Below are 14,689 nucleotides of genomic sequence, written 5' to 3'. Positions count from 1 at the left end.
TTGTTTACTTTCACCATGAAGTTTTGGGGTGTGTGTGTGTGTGTGTGTGTGTGTGTGTGTGTGTGTGTGTAGTGTGTGTGTTGTTAGTGTGTCTGCAGTATGGGGTGACCTCATTCTGACTGTGAACCGCCCTATGGGAATCCCCCAACTCACAACTGTTTGTAGGCCTCTGCATTCAGAAGTGTGTGTGTGTGTGTGTGTGTGTGTGTGTGTGTGTGTGTGTGTGTGTGTGTGTGTGTGTGTGTGTGTGTGTGTGTGTGTGTGTGTGTGTGTGTGTGTGTTATATGCTGATGTAATGGTCGTCCTCATGGCGACAGCTCATCCTCAGATACATCCACTGGGTGGTCCTCTGACTTAAACAGTGACAATCACAAAAGGTACAATTTGGATGAATTGTTTTTTTTTCTGATTGTAATTAGAGGATAAAACCCCTGAGATGCACAAACAAACATTTAAATTACAGACAGCAAAATAATCAACATAGTATAATTAACAAGGACATACACACAAGGGTTATCCTGCCATCCAAAACGGAGCTCATGGTTGTGGCACCCAAGGCCCTGCTCCAGAAGGTTGGTGACTTCATCCTCGAGGTCGACGGCTGCTCCATCTCCCCATCTCCTGAAGCCCGCAACCTGGGTGTCATCCTTGACTCCACCCTTTCCTTCCATTCCCACGTCAAATCTGTGACCAAATCGGCCTTTTTCCACCTGAGGAACATTGCCAGACTCCGACCGTCACTCTCGGAGTCGGTTGCCGAAACCCTAGTGCATGCATTCGTCACCACCCGCTTGGACTACTGCAATGGTGTCCTGTTCGGGGTTCCCAAAAAACCCCTGGACAGGCTCCAGTATGTCCAAAACTGTGCTGCTAGGGTACTCACACACACAAAGCCGTGGCAGCACATCACTCCCACCCTCATCCACCTCCACTGGTTGCCGGTCAAGTCCCGCATATCCTACAAAGTCCTCCTCCTTACCTACAAGTCCCTCCATGCCCATGCCCCCCAGTACCTATCGGACATCCTTCACCCACATGCCCCACCCCGGAACCTGCGGTCCTCAGACTCTGGCCTGCTTACCACCCCCCGCACCAAACTGCGAACCTTCGGGGACAGAGCCTACAGTGTGGCAGCCCCCACCCTCTGGAACGCTCTCCCTGCGGAGATTCGCAACATCCCCACACTCGACGCCTTCAAAAGGCCCTCAAGTCCCATCTGTTTGCCAAGGCTTTCGGCCCCTAATCGATCTGTTGTTTTGGCTGTCTGACTTTTTTGTTTTGTTATGTTTGTTTTTGGCCCTATTACTGTAAAGCGACCTTGGGTCCCTTGAAAGGCGCTATATAAATGCAAGCTATTATTATTATTATTATTATCCAAAAACACACCAACATATACAATTAATGAACTGAAATGACTGAGTCTATTTAAAGACACAGTATCCAATTCTCTACCACTGGGGGTTAAAATATGAATAAAGCAAAATATATAAATAGATAGTATTAGATAACTGTGGTTCTCTTGCAATTAAACACTCAACATTTATTTTTTTGAAATCCACAATTTCTTTCATGATTAGCTTTAGGGGACACAACAGAGTCTCTCAATTGAAGACATTTACAGAGTTTCGAGGCGTCCATTGCCATTATTACAGCTTATCCCGGGTAGAATTCCTTAATTGTTTATCGTTCAGGATGTTTTCACTGATTGGTGAAGTATGGGAGAGGTCTCCTCCTCTTCAAAACAAATTAACCCTGATTAAAAACATTACATGACATGTTACTTGTTAGACACTTTTATCCAAAGTGACTTACATACTCAACACTGTGGACAATCCCCACAGGAGCAATTTGGGGTGAAGTGTCTCAGGGACACAACGACATGCTGACTGCAGTGGGGTTTGAACCTCTGCTCCCCTAATCCCAACACCAATGCACTAATCCACTGCGCCACACACCTCCCCTAAAAACACTTAATATAGCAGTTTTACACTTTAAAAAAAACCCTGTATTTTTCAGTTAATGTTTCATCTGCCGATAATGTTTGCTAACATTGTTTCTCTGATAACTTAAGATCCAGACATCCGATGACTACAATCGTTCTTCTGTTAAAAATCAACCAAGATCTGAAGAAGTTAATGTGGCGTGAAACTCGAGGAAAAGTCAATTTATGATCGCTTCTGTCAAACAACCACAAAGCTGGCTCATTTTCTAAGGGGACACAACCCATTACATCCAAATTACGAATTCCTCCTTGGTTTTAAATGTTTGAAGCATTTGGGATAGTTTAAATTCACAACAACATATTTGAGATACAGTATGTCCTGTCATTCTTTGACATTTTAATGTGTAAATGTTGCATTTTACAGATTTTCAGAAAAACAAAGCTAAGAACTCTTAAAGAAAACAGTTTTTTAGACACTAGATGCCTGACTATAGACACTAGATGCCTGACTATAGACACTAGATGCCTGACTATAGACACTAGATGCCTGACTATAGACACTAGATGCCTGACTATAGACACTAGATGCCTGACTATAGACACTAGATGCCTGACTATAGACACTAGATGCCTGAATATAGACACTAGATGCCGGACTATAGACACTAGATGCCTGACTAAAGACACTAGATGCCTCACTATAGACACTAGATGCCTGACTATAGACACTAGATGCCTGACTATAGACACTAGATGCCTGACTATAGACACTAGATGCCTGACTATAGACACTAGATGCCTGACTATAGACACTAGATGCCTGACTATAGACACTAGATGCCTGACTAAAGACACTAGATGCCTGACTATAGACACTAGAGGCCTGACTATAGACACTAGATGCCTGACTAAAGACACTAGATGCCTGACTATAGACACTAGATGCCTGACTATAGACACTAGATGCCTGACTATAGACACTAGATGCCTGACTATAGACACTAGAGGCCTGACTATAGACACTAGATGCCTGACTAAAGATAGATGCCTGACTATAGACACTAGATGCCTGACTATAGACACTAGATGCCTGACTATAGACACTAGATGCCTGACTATAGACACTAGTTGCCTGACTATAGACACTAGATACCTGACTATAGACACTAGATGCCTGACTATAGACACTAGATGCCTGACTATAGACACTAGTTGCCTGACTATAGACACTAGATGCCTGACTATAGACACTAGATGCCTGACTAAAGACACTAGATGCCTGACTATAGACACTAGATGCCTGACTAAAGACACTAGATGCCTCACTATAGACACTAGATGCCTCACTATAGACACTAGATGCCTGACTATAGACACTAGATGCCTGACTAAAGACACTAGATGCCTCACTATAGACACTAGATGCCTCACTATAGACACTAGATGCCTCACTATAGACACTGCCTCACTATAGACACTAGATGCCTCACTATAGACACTAGATGCCTGACTTAATATACTGGTTGCATGACTTAATATACTGGTTGCCTGACTTATAAACTGGTTGCATGACTTATACACGGGTTGCCTGACTTATAAACTGGTTGCCTGATTTATACTCTGGTTGCCTGACTTAATATACTGGTTTCATGACTTATACACTGGTTGCCTGACTTAATATACCGGTTGCATGACTTATACAATGGTTGCCTTACTAAATATTGGTTGCAGAACTTATACGCTGGTTGCATGACTTATTACACTGGTTGCATGAGTTAATAAACTGGTTGCCTGACTTATACTCTGGTTGCATGAGTTAATTAACTGGTTGCCTGACTGAATACTCTGGATGCATGACTTATAAACTGGTTGCCTGACTTAATACACTGGTTGCATGACTTAATACACCGGTTGCATGACTTATACAATGGTTGCCTGACTTAATATACTGGTTGCATGACTTATACATTACAATGGTTGCCTGACTTAATATACTGGTTGCCTGACTTATAAACTGGTTGCATGACTTAATATACTGGTTGCCTGACTTATAAACTGGTTGCATGACTTAATATACTGGTTGCATGACTTATAAACTGGTTGCATGACTTATACACGGGTTGCCTGACTTATAAACTGGTTGCCTGACTTATAAACTGGTTGCATGACTTAATATACTGGTTGCATGACTTATACACTGGTTGACTGACTTAATATATTGGTTGCCTGACTTAATATACTGGTTGCATGACTTAATATACTGGTTGCCTGACTTATAAACTGGTTGCATGACTTATAAACGGGTTGCCTGACTTATAAACTGGTTGCATGACTTATACTCTGGTTGCCTGACTTAATATACTGGTTGCATGACTTATACACTGGTTGCCTGACTTAATATACTGGTTGCATGACTTATACAATGGTTGCCTTACTAAATATTGGTTGCAGAACTTATACGCTGGTTGCATGACTTATACTCTGGTTGCATGAGTTAATTAACTGGTTGCCTGACTTAATACTCTGGATGCATGACTTATAAACTGGTTGCCTGACTTATTACACTGGTTGCCTGACTAAATATTGGTTGCCTGACTAAATATTGGTTGCCTGACTTATACACTGGTTGCCTGACAGTGCATTCAAAGGCTCGTACACTGAGAAAAGCTGTCAGGGTTGTTGCAGCTGTGAGGCCTGGCAGCATTGCACGTAGGTAAAGAATACAAAATAAAGCCCTTTGAGTTTATTCATATAAATCCTACTTTTATTTGATCTCACTGGAGTCCGTTGATCTCACGCAGAGATGCACACGCCTAGTGGCTATCGGGAGGAAACGGAAGACCTGCATGGAGGGAAAAGAGAGCTCTGATTCATCTCCATTCAACAACAACAGTATACCAGCTGCTGACCACACAGGAAAGGATCCGTGCTCCTCGTGATGTGGGTGTTTCATGTGTTTACCTCCAACATGTGTCAGTGTAGTGCATGTGTTTGTTTTGTGCAGTTTGGGTGTTGTGTCTCCCTGCTTTGAAGCTGTGGGAAAGATTTAGTTTCCTCCTGCACCTGCCCCCTTCTTCTTCTTCTTCTTCCGCAAATTTCCTCCAGCTGGAAGACTTCTCCTCGCCCATACTCCCTCCTTCTCTTGTGCAAAACTGATTTTACCCCAATGTAAGGAGCGGAAACATCTACTCATAACTACAGGTCACAGTGGGTCACCTGCCAGGGTCTACCAAAGTGAATCATATGAGGTTTTTCCTTTTTTTAAATCTGCCATGGCTGTGGTTGAGGTTGGGTTACTGTTACACTTCAAGGTTAATGTGACGCAAGTTTTTTTGGAAACAAGTTGTGGCAAATCATCACCTTTTAAGTAAATGAGGCGAACTTGTCAGCAAGCAGTTTTATGCTCCCAGCAGTCATAGAGCATCATAGTTATTCATTTGAAGTCCAATATACTGTATATGATTATATATTGGAATTAAGTTTAAGAGTTTTGCTTCGTTGTGCTTTTCTCCAACCACATATTTTATTTGGAAGCAGATGTAACGCAAGGGGTCGAAGCAAAGTAAAACCAAATGCTCAACGACAACCAACATTTTACAATTAACTTTCTTGAAGAGAAGACAAATAGTAAATGGGCAAAACACACACCGTTGAAGCAACCTGTCAATCACAAGGTAGCCACACCCTAAAGCATTAGCTTCTTTATTGTATTTTTTACTCTAGATGGTACCAAATTTGCAAAATGAACCTCATGCTGTACTGAAGAAGACTTGACACTAGAGAGATCGAGACCATACACCCATCAGCAAAATCTTTACTGAGATCATGAATTAAGTCAGAAGAAGGGTAATCTTTCTCATAGTCTTCTCTACAATCACACTTATTTTAGCATCCAGTCGAGTCGCACCCTGCTGTGTACTCATTACAAGTTTGATGTAGAAGACATGCATAAGTACATTTTCTATGGAAGGCCTTTAATAAACACAATCTTCCCACAATCTCTTTTTTCTAAATGTTGGATAATAATTTTTAAGTTGTGCTGTACATACTTGCCTAAAATATGTCCATGCATGATTTAAAGACTGAAGACCATTCAGAATAAATGTTGGGCTTATATGGGTTTTAAACACACATTAACTAAAGAAGCAGATACAAAGAGAAGAACGCTCTTACTTAAAGGGGACCTATCATGCAAAATGCACTTTTTGATGTCTTTTCTACATAAAGATGTGTCCCCGGTGTGTCGGGGAACTCACGCAGCATCAGAAAATAAAACCCTCTCTCTTTTCCTCCGTACCCAAATCTCTAAAAACGGGGCTACAACGGAGCTGATCCAGATTTGCGTCCGATATGACGTAATATCTGAAATGTGGACCCACGACCCTATCAGAAACGTTGCTATCAGAAACAATGCCCGACTGTTTTGGACGTAATATGGTCGGTGTTTACATTAGCATCGCTAGCACTCAGAGCTAACCTGTACTGGAGAGCATGTGTGTGAAGAAGCAGGAAATAAAAAGGAACTCACCTTGTGGTATAACCGGCAAGAGAGAAAGCCTTTGAGCTCCATACTGTTTCAGAAATAATCCTTGATAATCCATGATATGGCGTTTCATCACGGCAGCATTTAGTTTAGACGGTAGCTGCCGGGTCCCGCATGAGCTCAGACCCCTCCTTTTTTTGTTAACAATTATTTTATTTTTTAAAGCTCTATACCCAAATCAGCACTTTTGAAACAGGAAGTGAAATAGAGGGATATGAGGCATGGCTAGAATGGGTGATCTGTTTGGTATTTTGAGTAAAACACTTCATAGACATGTTTTTTATATATTGCGTGATAGGTGACCTTTAATGTAGTTCTCGTAAATATTATGCAATATCAAAACTCCCACAGATGTATTAAACACGCAGAGCCACGTTTCCAAGAAGCAGGTCGATAAGAGTTATCTGGAGTCCTCTGCTAAGTAAACAGTTCTCATCAGACATCAGCCATGTTACAAATATGAGGGGGATTTCATGCGTTTCATCCAAATAACTCTGTGAATCTGCTTCCTTGGAAAGATCTATGAGTTGTTTCTGTTTCCATCCGAGCTGATTGAAGATGCTGTAACAGATCCACACAGCCCGAGGACTCGTCATGTGATCTCTCCCCACCTCTAATCAACTCTCAGACAACGCCAACGTTATTGATTAGGGGACAGAGTGCCCCACCTCTACACACACACACACACACACACACACACACACACACACACACACACACACACACACACACACACACATACACATACACATACACATACACATACACATACACACACACACACACACACACACACACACACACACACAGCTGGATCATTTCAAGGCTTTCTGTGATAGTGATACGCACACAAGCCGCCCACATTTAGCAAAAACACACATTCCTTGTATCGCTGCGCTGCATATCATGACCTAATCTCTGGATTCCCCACCCAGCCTGAACCCTCAACATAACTTAATCATAAATGTTATTTTGACTTTGCTAACCCAAATAAAGCTGTTTTTGTGCAAAATGTCATAACTCAAAACTGCTGCATGATATGATAACATTACAGTCATCACATCAGTAGGAACATGTGTGAAATACTTTTCTTCTCGGGTTATATTATTAACTAAAAATGTAAATATTATTAGTGGTCAAAATGGTTATGAATGCATCCTGCGGGGTTTTCCCCTTCTTTCCAGTCTTTATGCTAAGCTAGGCATGGCTGTATATTCTCCAAAACATCCAATTATTACTATAACCCAAATACACGACATATGACTTACATTTTACCCCAATGCAGCTGGCTACATCAACAGGGAATGGTATGCTAATTGTGACAATTATACTCGAATTATAAAATGTAATGTGCATCTAATGAGAGGTGGTAATTTTCTATAGGTACCTAAAAAAAACAGCTAGTTTAGGTAGTTTCTTAAAGGTCCGGAGTGTTTTTATTTCTTTTTGGTGAATCTCTTATTCTATTGAAAGTGGAAATAGTTGGACATTACACATATGTGTAATACATATTATTTGTATTATTAGCGCAGAAGATCAGCTGTACATGATCAAAGGAGAAATGCATCAATAGTTAAACAATGCATTTGATAAAAAGAATAACGTTTCCAATGATAAATTAAAGAGTCCTCTCCTGCTGATATTCAGGTGTATATCAGTATGTAGTGTCTCTACTTTAAAGAGTCCTCTCCTGCTGATGTTCAGGTGTATATCAGTATGTAGTGTCTCTACTTTAAAGAGTCCTCTCCTGCTGATGTTCAGGTGTATATCAGTATGTAGCGTCTCTACTTTAAAGAGTTCTCTCCTGCTGATGTTCAGGTGTATATCAGTATGTAGTGTCTCTACTTTAAAGAGTCCTCTCCTGCTGATGTTCAGGTGTATATCAGTATGTAGTGTCTCTACTTTAAAGAGTCCTCTCCTGCTGATGTTCAGGTGTATATCAGTATATAGTATCTCTACTTTAAAGAGTCCTCTCCTGCTGATGTTCAGGTGTATATCAGTATGTAGTGTCTCTACTTTAAAGAGTCCTCTCCTGCTGATGTTCAGTGGTATATCAGTATGTAGTGTCTCTACTTTAAAGAGTCCTCTCCTGCTGATGTGTGTGTGTGTGTGTGTGTGTGTGTGTGTGTGTGTGTGTGTGTGTGTGTGTGTGTGTGTGTTTGTTTAAAAGAAAGGTATTTTGTCAGTATTAAACAGGGTTATTTCAATTTCCATTGAGTATTATTGGCTACTGACTGACTGATTACATGATACCAGCTTCTCCTCGTGCACCTGCTACCAGAAACACATTATACAAACTGGTTCTGCACCAAACAGGAAATAAACTAATTTGCCCCTTTTTTGCTTCGCTTCGCTTCATTTCATTTTGTTTTGATATTTTGGATATTTTTCCACCTTGGCTCATCCTTTTTGCTCACACCCTGGATCCTCTTCTAAGCTCCCTGCATCCTTTACTCAGAAGGCTTTTTTGATTGGATCATATGTATTTGTTTAGCTGTGTATTACTTTTCCTGGTTCACTGATTTAATGTGCACACCCTGATTGTTTGAGATTGTTCTTAATCATTTTCGCAAAAACCTTAAATCCAGCGGAGCCTTTCAAGCTGTCCAGTGAAATGATGTTTACATTCATTCATACATGTGTATTGTTGACGTCTGACAAAAACGTTGAAACCCTCTCATTACTTCCTCTGTGGCGAATTTTAGCAGCGTAATCGCTCAAAAAGATTAGACTTCAAAGTGTGATGTGTGTGTGGAGCAGCATTCCTGAAATAGAGAGCTGCTCTAAAGTGAAACTATCTCAGATAAAGTAAATAAATAGTTTAACTTAAGAGTCTGTTTACCATCTGTAGTTTGATTTGTTTAGTCGGGAAGAAACACATTTTGTTTCTTGTCTGGTTCCTGTTCACACTGAATCTTTACAAGAGGAGTGAATAATAAACATTTAACATACTGTTTTAAAATGGGTGAGCAAACTTCAAAAGACACAAAATTGGTGAGAGGTCCAAAGAAGTTACACAAAACACATTTTCTTGGATTTCTACCTAACTTCTTCGATTAAAGGGCCCCATTCTGCACATTTTCAGGTTTATATATCAGTATGTAGTGTCTCTACTTTAAAGAGTCCTCTCCTGCTGATGTTCAGGTGTATATCAGTATGTAATGTCTCTACTTTAAAGAGTCCTCTCCTGCTGATGTTCAGGTGTATATCAGTATGTAGTGTCTCTACTTTAAAGAGTCCTCTCCAGCTGATGTTCAGGTGTATATCAGTATGTAGTGTCTCTACTTTAAAGAGTTCTCTCCTGCTGATGTTCAGGTGTATATCAGTATGTAGTGTCTCTACTTTAAAGAGTCCTCTCCTGCTGATGTTCAGGTGTATATCAGTATGTAGTGTCTCTACTTTAAAGAGTCCTCTCCTGCTGATGTTCAGGTGTATATCAGTATGTAGTGTCTCTACTTTAAAGAGTCCTCTCCTGCTGATGTTCAGGTGTATATCAGTATGTAGTGTCTCTACTGTGACATGTCTCCATGCTTTAATGTTCAAAAAGCTCTTTATTTTTCTCATAGTGCCTGTGCTGCAGCACCTCTTTTCACCCTCTGTCTGAAACCAGAGCCCAGTCTGCTCTGATTGGTTAGCTGGCCGGCTCTGTTGTGATTGGTCAACCGCTTAGAGATGTCCCGTCCCTTAGCCTATATCAGGTATACTGTGTTGGAGCACTAGCCAATAGAGAACCGCAGTGACGCGTCCTAAAACCCGGAAGTAAGTTAGCATTTTACCACGTCCGGTTCCTTCGACAAAAAGCAATGGGATTTCTCCATAGGATTTTGGAAAATAGCTGGAAATAAGGTCTGTGTTTGACACAAATTGAAGAGACAGATCACGTTTTGTTCTACGACATTAAATACATCAGCAGTGACCCCGCTGGTGATTTTTGAAGAGTTTACGTGTCTGAAAATCGATGGTTGTTAACATGTGGCTGAATAGGACTACAGAAGTTGTCCAGGCCGTTGTACGTCATTACACCGAACACGTAAACACCCCTCTAAGTTTGTTTGCCCTGTTCTGCTTGAAAGCAAGTACCTGCCTCCTGCAAAGTGTTCAAACAAACACTTCAACTTGTACCATTTTGAATCTGTATGTTTGAATATGAATCTTAAGTTGGCGTGACGTTGAAGCAGCGACCCTGCTGTAGTTCGTTTATAGCATAACGTTAGCATTTTGCTTCTGGCGACTAGATTTATGATTAGAAAATCATAAATCTTTTTTAGGACGCGTCACTGCGGTTCTCTATAGGAGCACGAGTGTTACATAGTGATGTCACTATGTTACATAAGTAAATGAAGGAGGGGGAGTGTGTGGGAGAGCAACTCCCTCTGGAGGGAACCCAAGGAATTGTAGCCTTTACAGACCATTTACATGCACAAAAATCTATATATATATATAAAACCCACATGGAAACCCGCAAAAGCAGAGTAGGGCCTCTTTAAGTAAAAGTACAAATGGTCTTCTATTGTTCGTCCATTTACATGCACAACAACCTGTAGAACTAAAGGAGAGGGAAAACCCAGAAAATCGTATAGGGCCTCTTAATAATGAATTCATATTTACTTCAAAAGGAACCGTTTGTTTCCTCAGTCTGTAGGCAGTCCCCATACCTCATTGTTCTTCCCATGAAACTTCCCCGAAAATGATTGGGAGTTCTTAGGAAAACAGAAAAATTAAGTGCTTACGTCCTATTGTAAGTTATCTGCTCTTCATGAGTGCAGCCCTGCAGTGAGTTTTCTTTGTTGATCTGCAGATGAAATACAATTGCTGCATGACATCAGCGGTGAAACGCTCCCTGGATGACTTCATGCAGAAGGAGAAGGGGATTTTCAGTCCCCCATGTTGAGAGCACCACCCTTTGTTCTTTGTTTCCTCGGTCAGGTGATAAGCATCTCTGCTGACCGGCTGGCATTTAAATGTTCAACTCTGCCCACCTGGAAACCCCACCTTGCCATTTATCACACTCTGATGAAAGAGAGCGGTGTGACACATCAACTGTGAGAGGTCCCAGAGAGCTGCTTTATTAAAGTGCAGAGAAGTGTAGACATGACATATTTTGTCGGTTAACCCGAAAGATAGCATCGCAATGGCTACCTGAATAATAAGCTACGGGATTTTTCCATTATATTTGAGAATATTGCAGAAAATAAGCGTTGTGGTAAACAGGATAATCTCCACTTAATGATTTCTGGAGTAAAAAAAGCAAATTTAGGCTATAAAGGAACTACAGCACGGTCACACAACCCAGTCTCACGGCATTTCGTGTTATAGTCACAAAATTAATTTGATCTATTGATTCGTGTTCACCAACACGATTTTAGCATTTGTTTCGTGTCACACAGAACGATTTTAAAAGCAATGTATTTCTATTGGTAGTGTGTTTCGTGCCTGCACCACGTCTTTTTGTCCATTCGGGTCTTGGAAGACCGGAAGCTGTGTGGTTCATAAAAACATTTTCTTACTCAATATCTTACCCTAAGCCTAACCTTTTTATTTTAAATAGTATAATGTCTGAGTTTTTTTGCCGTCCGCGAGGAAAATAAATGGGGCTCAGAGCCTCAGAATACTGAAATCTTTAATTTTTTTATCTTTTGTTCCTTCTAATTTGTTATTATTCGGTGCAAGCACGAATCTAAAATCGTTCTGTGTCAGAATACTGAAATCTGTATTTTTTTATCTCTTTTTCCTTCAAATTTGCGAAATCGTGTTGGTGAACACGAATCAATAGATTAATTTTGTGACTATAACACGAAATGCCGTGAGACTGTGTTGGGTCACATGACTTCATGTCACCACCGCTAAGCTAAAGGAGGCTAATGTTGGGCTATAAAGGAACTACAGCACGGTCACATGACTTCACGTCACAACCGCTAAGCTACAGGAGGCTAATGTTGGGCTATAGGCAAGGCAAGGCAAGGCAAGGCAGGCAAGGCAAGTTTATTTATATAGCACCTTTCAACACAAGGTAATTCAAAGTGCTTTACAAAAATGGAAGACATTTTAAAAATGGCATTTAAAATCAGTCATTAAAAAGGAAAGATAATAAAATAAACATTAAAAGAAAAAATACATGGATAAAAGTTAAAAGTTACAGTGCAGTTTAAGATGTGAATAGTTCAATTAAAAGCAGCGGCAAAAAGAAAAGTCTTCAGCCTGGATTTAAAAGTAGTAAGAGTTGCAGCGGACCTGCAGGTTTCTGGGAGTTTGTTCCAGATATTCGGAGCATAATAACTGAATGCTGCTTCTCCATGTTTAGTTCTGACTCTGGGGACAGAAAGCTGACCAGTCCCTGAAGACCTGAGGGTTCTGGATGGTTCATAATTTAGCAGTAGGTCAGACATGTATTTTGGGCCTAAACCATTCAAAGCTTTATAAACCAGCAACACTATTTTGAAATCTATTCTTTGACACACAGGAAGCCAGTGTAAAGACTTCAGAACTGGAGTGATGTGATCCACTTTCTTAGGGTTAGTGAGTACTCGAGCAGCGGCGTTCTGAATTAGCTGCAGCTTTCTAATAGATTTTTTAGTGAGGCCTGTAAAGACACCATTGCAGTAGTCGAGTCTACTGAAGATAAAAGCATGGACAAGTTTTTCCAAATCCTGCTGTGACATTAGTCCTTTAATCCTAGATATGTTCTTTAGGTGATAGTAGGCTGATTTAGTAACTGTTTTAATGTGACTGTTGAAACTCAGGTCAGAGTCCATGACTACACCTAGATTTCTGGCTTTATCTGTTGTTTTGAACATTGCAGACTGAAGCTCAGCGCTAACTTTTATACGTTCTGCCTTGGCTCCAAAAACCATTACCTCAGTTTTATCTTTGTTTAATTGGAGAAAGTTCTGACACATCCAGTCATTGATTTGTTCAATGCACTTACTCAGTGTTTGAATTGGAGCATAATCTCCTGGTGAAATTGTTACGTAAATTTGTGTGTCATCCGCATAGCTATGGTAACTTATTTTGTTGTTTTTCATTATCTGAGCCAGTGGTAGCATGTAGATGTTAAAGAGAAGAGGCCCCAAGATGGAGCCTTGAGGTACCCCACATGTCATATTTGTCAACTCAGATGTGTATTTACCTATAGAAATAAAGTTTTTTCTGTCCTTTAAGTAGGACTCAAACCAATTTAGAACTGTTGCCGAAAGTCCCACCCAGTTTTCTAGTCGGTCTAGTAATATGTTGTGGTCAACAGTGTCAAATGCAGCACTGAGATCTAATAATACTAACACTGAAGTTCTGCCACTGTCTGTGTTTAAGTGGATGTCATTGAAGACCTTTACAAGAGCAGTCTCAGTGCTGTGGTTTGGACGAAATCCTGACTGGAACACATCCAAACAGTTATTTAAATGCAAGAAGTTACTCAACTGTTGAAATACTACTTTTTCAATGAATGTTTGATATTGGCCTGTAATTGTTCATTACTGAGGCATCTAGATTATTCTTTTTTAAGAGCGGTTTAATGACTGCAGTTTTCAGGGCCTCTGGAAAAATACCTGAGTGAAGAGATGTGTTTACTATATGAAGTAGATCTGAGGCCATGCACTATAAAGGAACTACAGCACGGTCACATGACTTCACACCACCACCGCTAAGCTAAAGGCGGCTAATGTTGGGCTATAAAGGAACTACAGCACGGTCACATGACTTCACGCCACCACCGCTAAGCTAAAGGTGGCTAATGTTGGGCTATAAAAGAACTACAGCACGGTCACATGACTTCACGTCACAACCGCTAAGCTACAGGAGGCTAATGTTGGGCTATAAAGGAACTACAGCACGGTCACATGACTTCACACCACCACCGCTAAGCTAAAGGCGGCTAATGTTGGGCTATAAAGGAACTACAGCACGGTCACATGACTTCACGTCACCACCGCTAAGCTACAGGAGGCTAATGTTGGGCTATAAAGGAACTACAGCATGGTCACATGACTTCACACCACCACCGCTAAGCTAAAGGCGGCTAATGTTGGGCTATAAAGGAACTACAGCACGGTCACATGACTTCACGCCACCACCGCTAAGCTAAAGGTGGCTAATGTTGGGCTATAAAAGAACTACAGCACGGTCACATGACTTCACGTCACAACCGCTAAGCTACAGGAGGCTAATGTTGGGCTATAAAGGAACTACAGCACGGTCACATGACTTCACAC

This window comes from Trematomus bernacchii, unplaced genomic scaffold, assembly GCF_902827165.1.
Source record: "Trematomus bernacchii unplaced genomic scaffold, fTreBer1.1, whole genome shotgun sequence".
NCBI lineage: Eukaryota > Metazoa > Chordata > Actinopteri > Perciformes > Nototheniidae > Trematomus > Trematomus bernacchii.
This window is presented reverse-complemented; position numbering follows the sequence as displayed.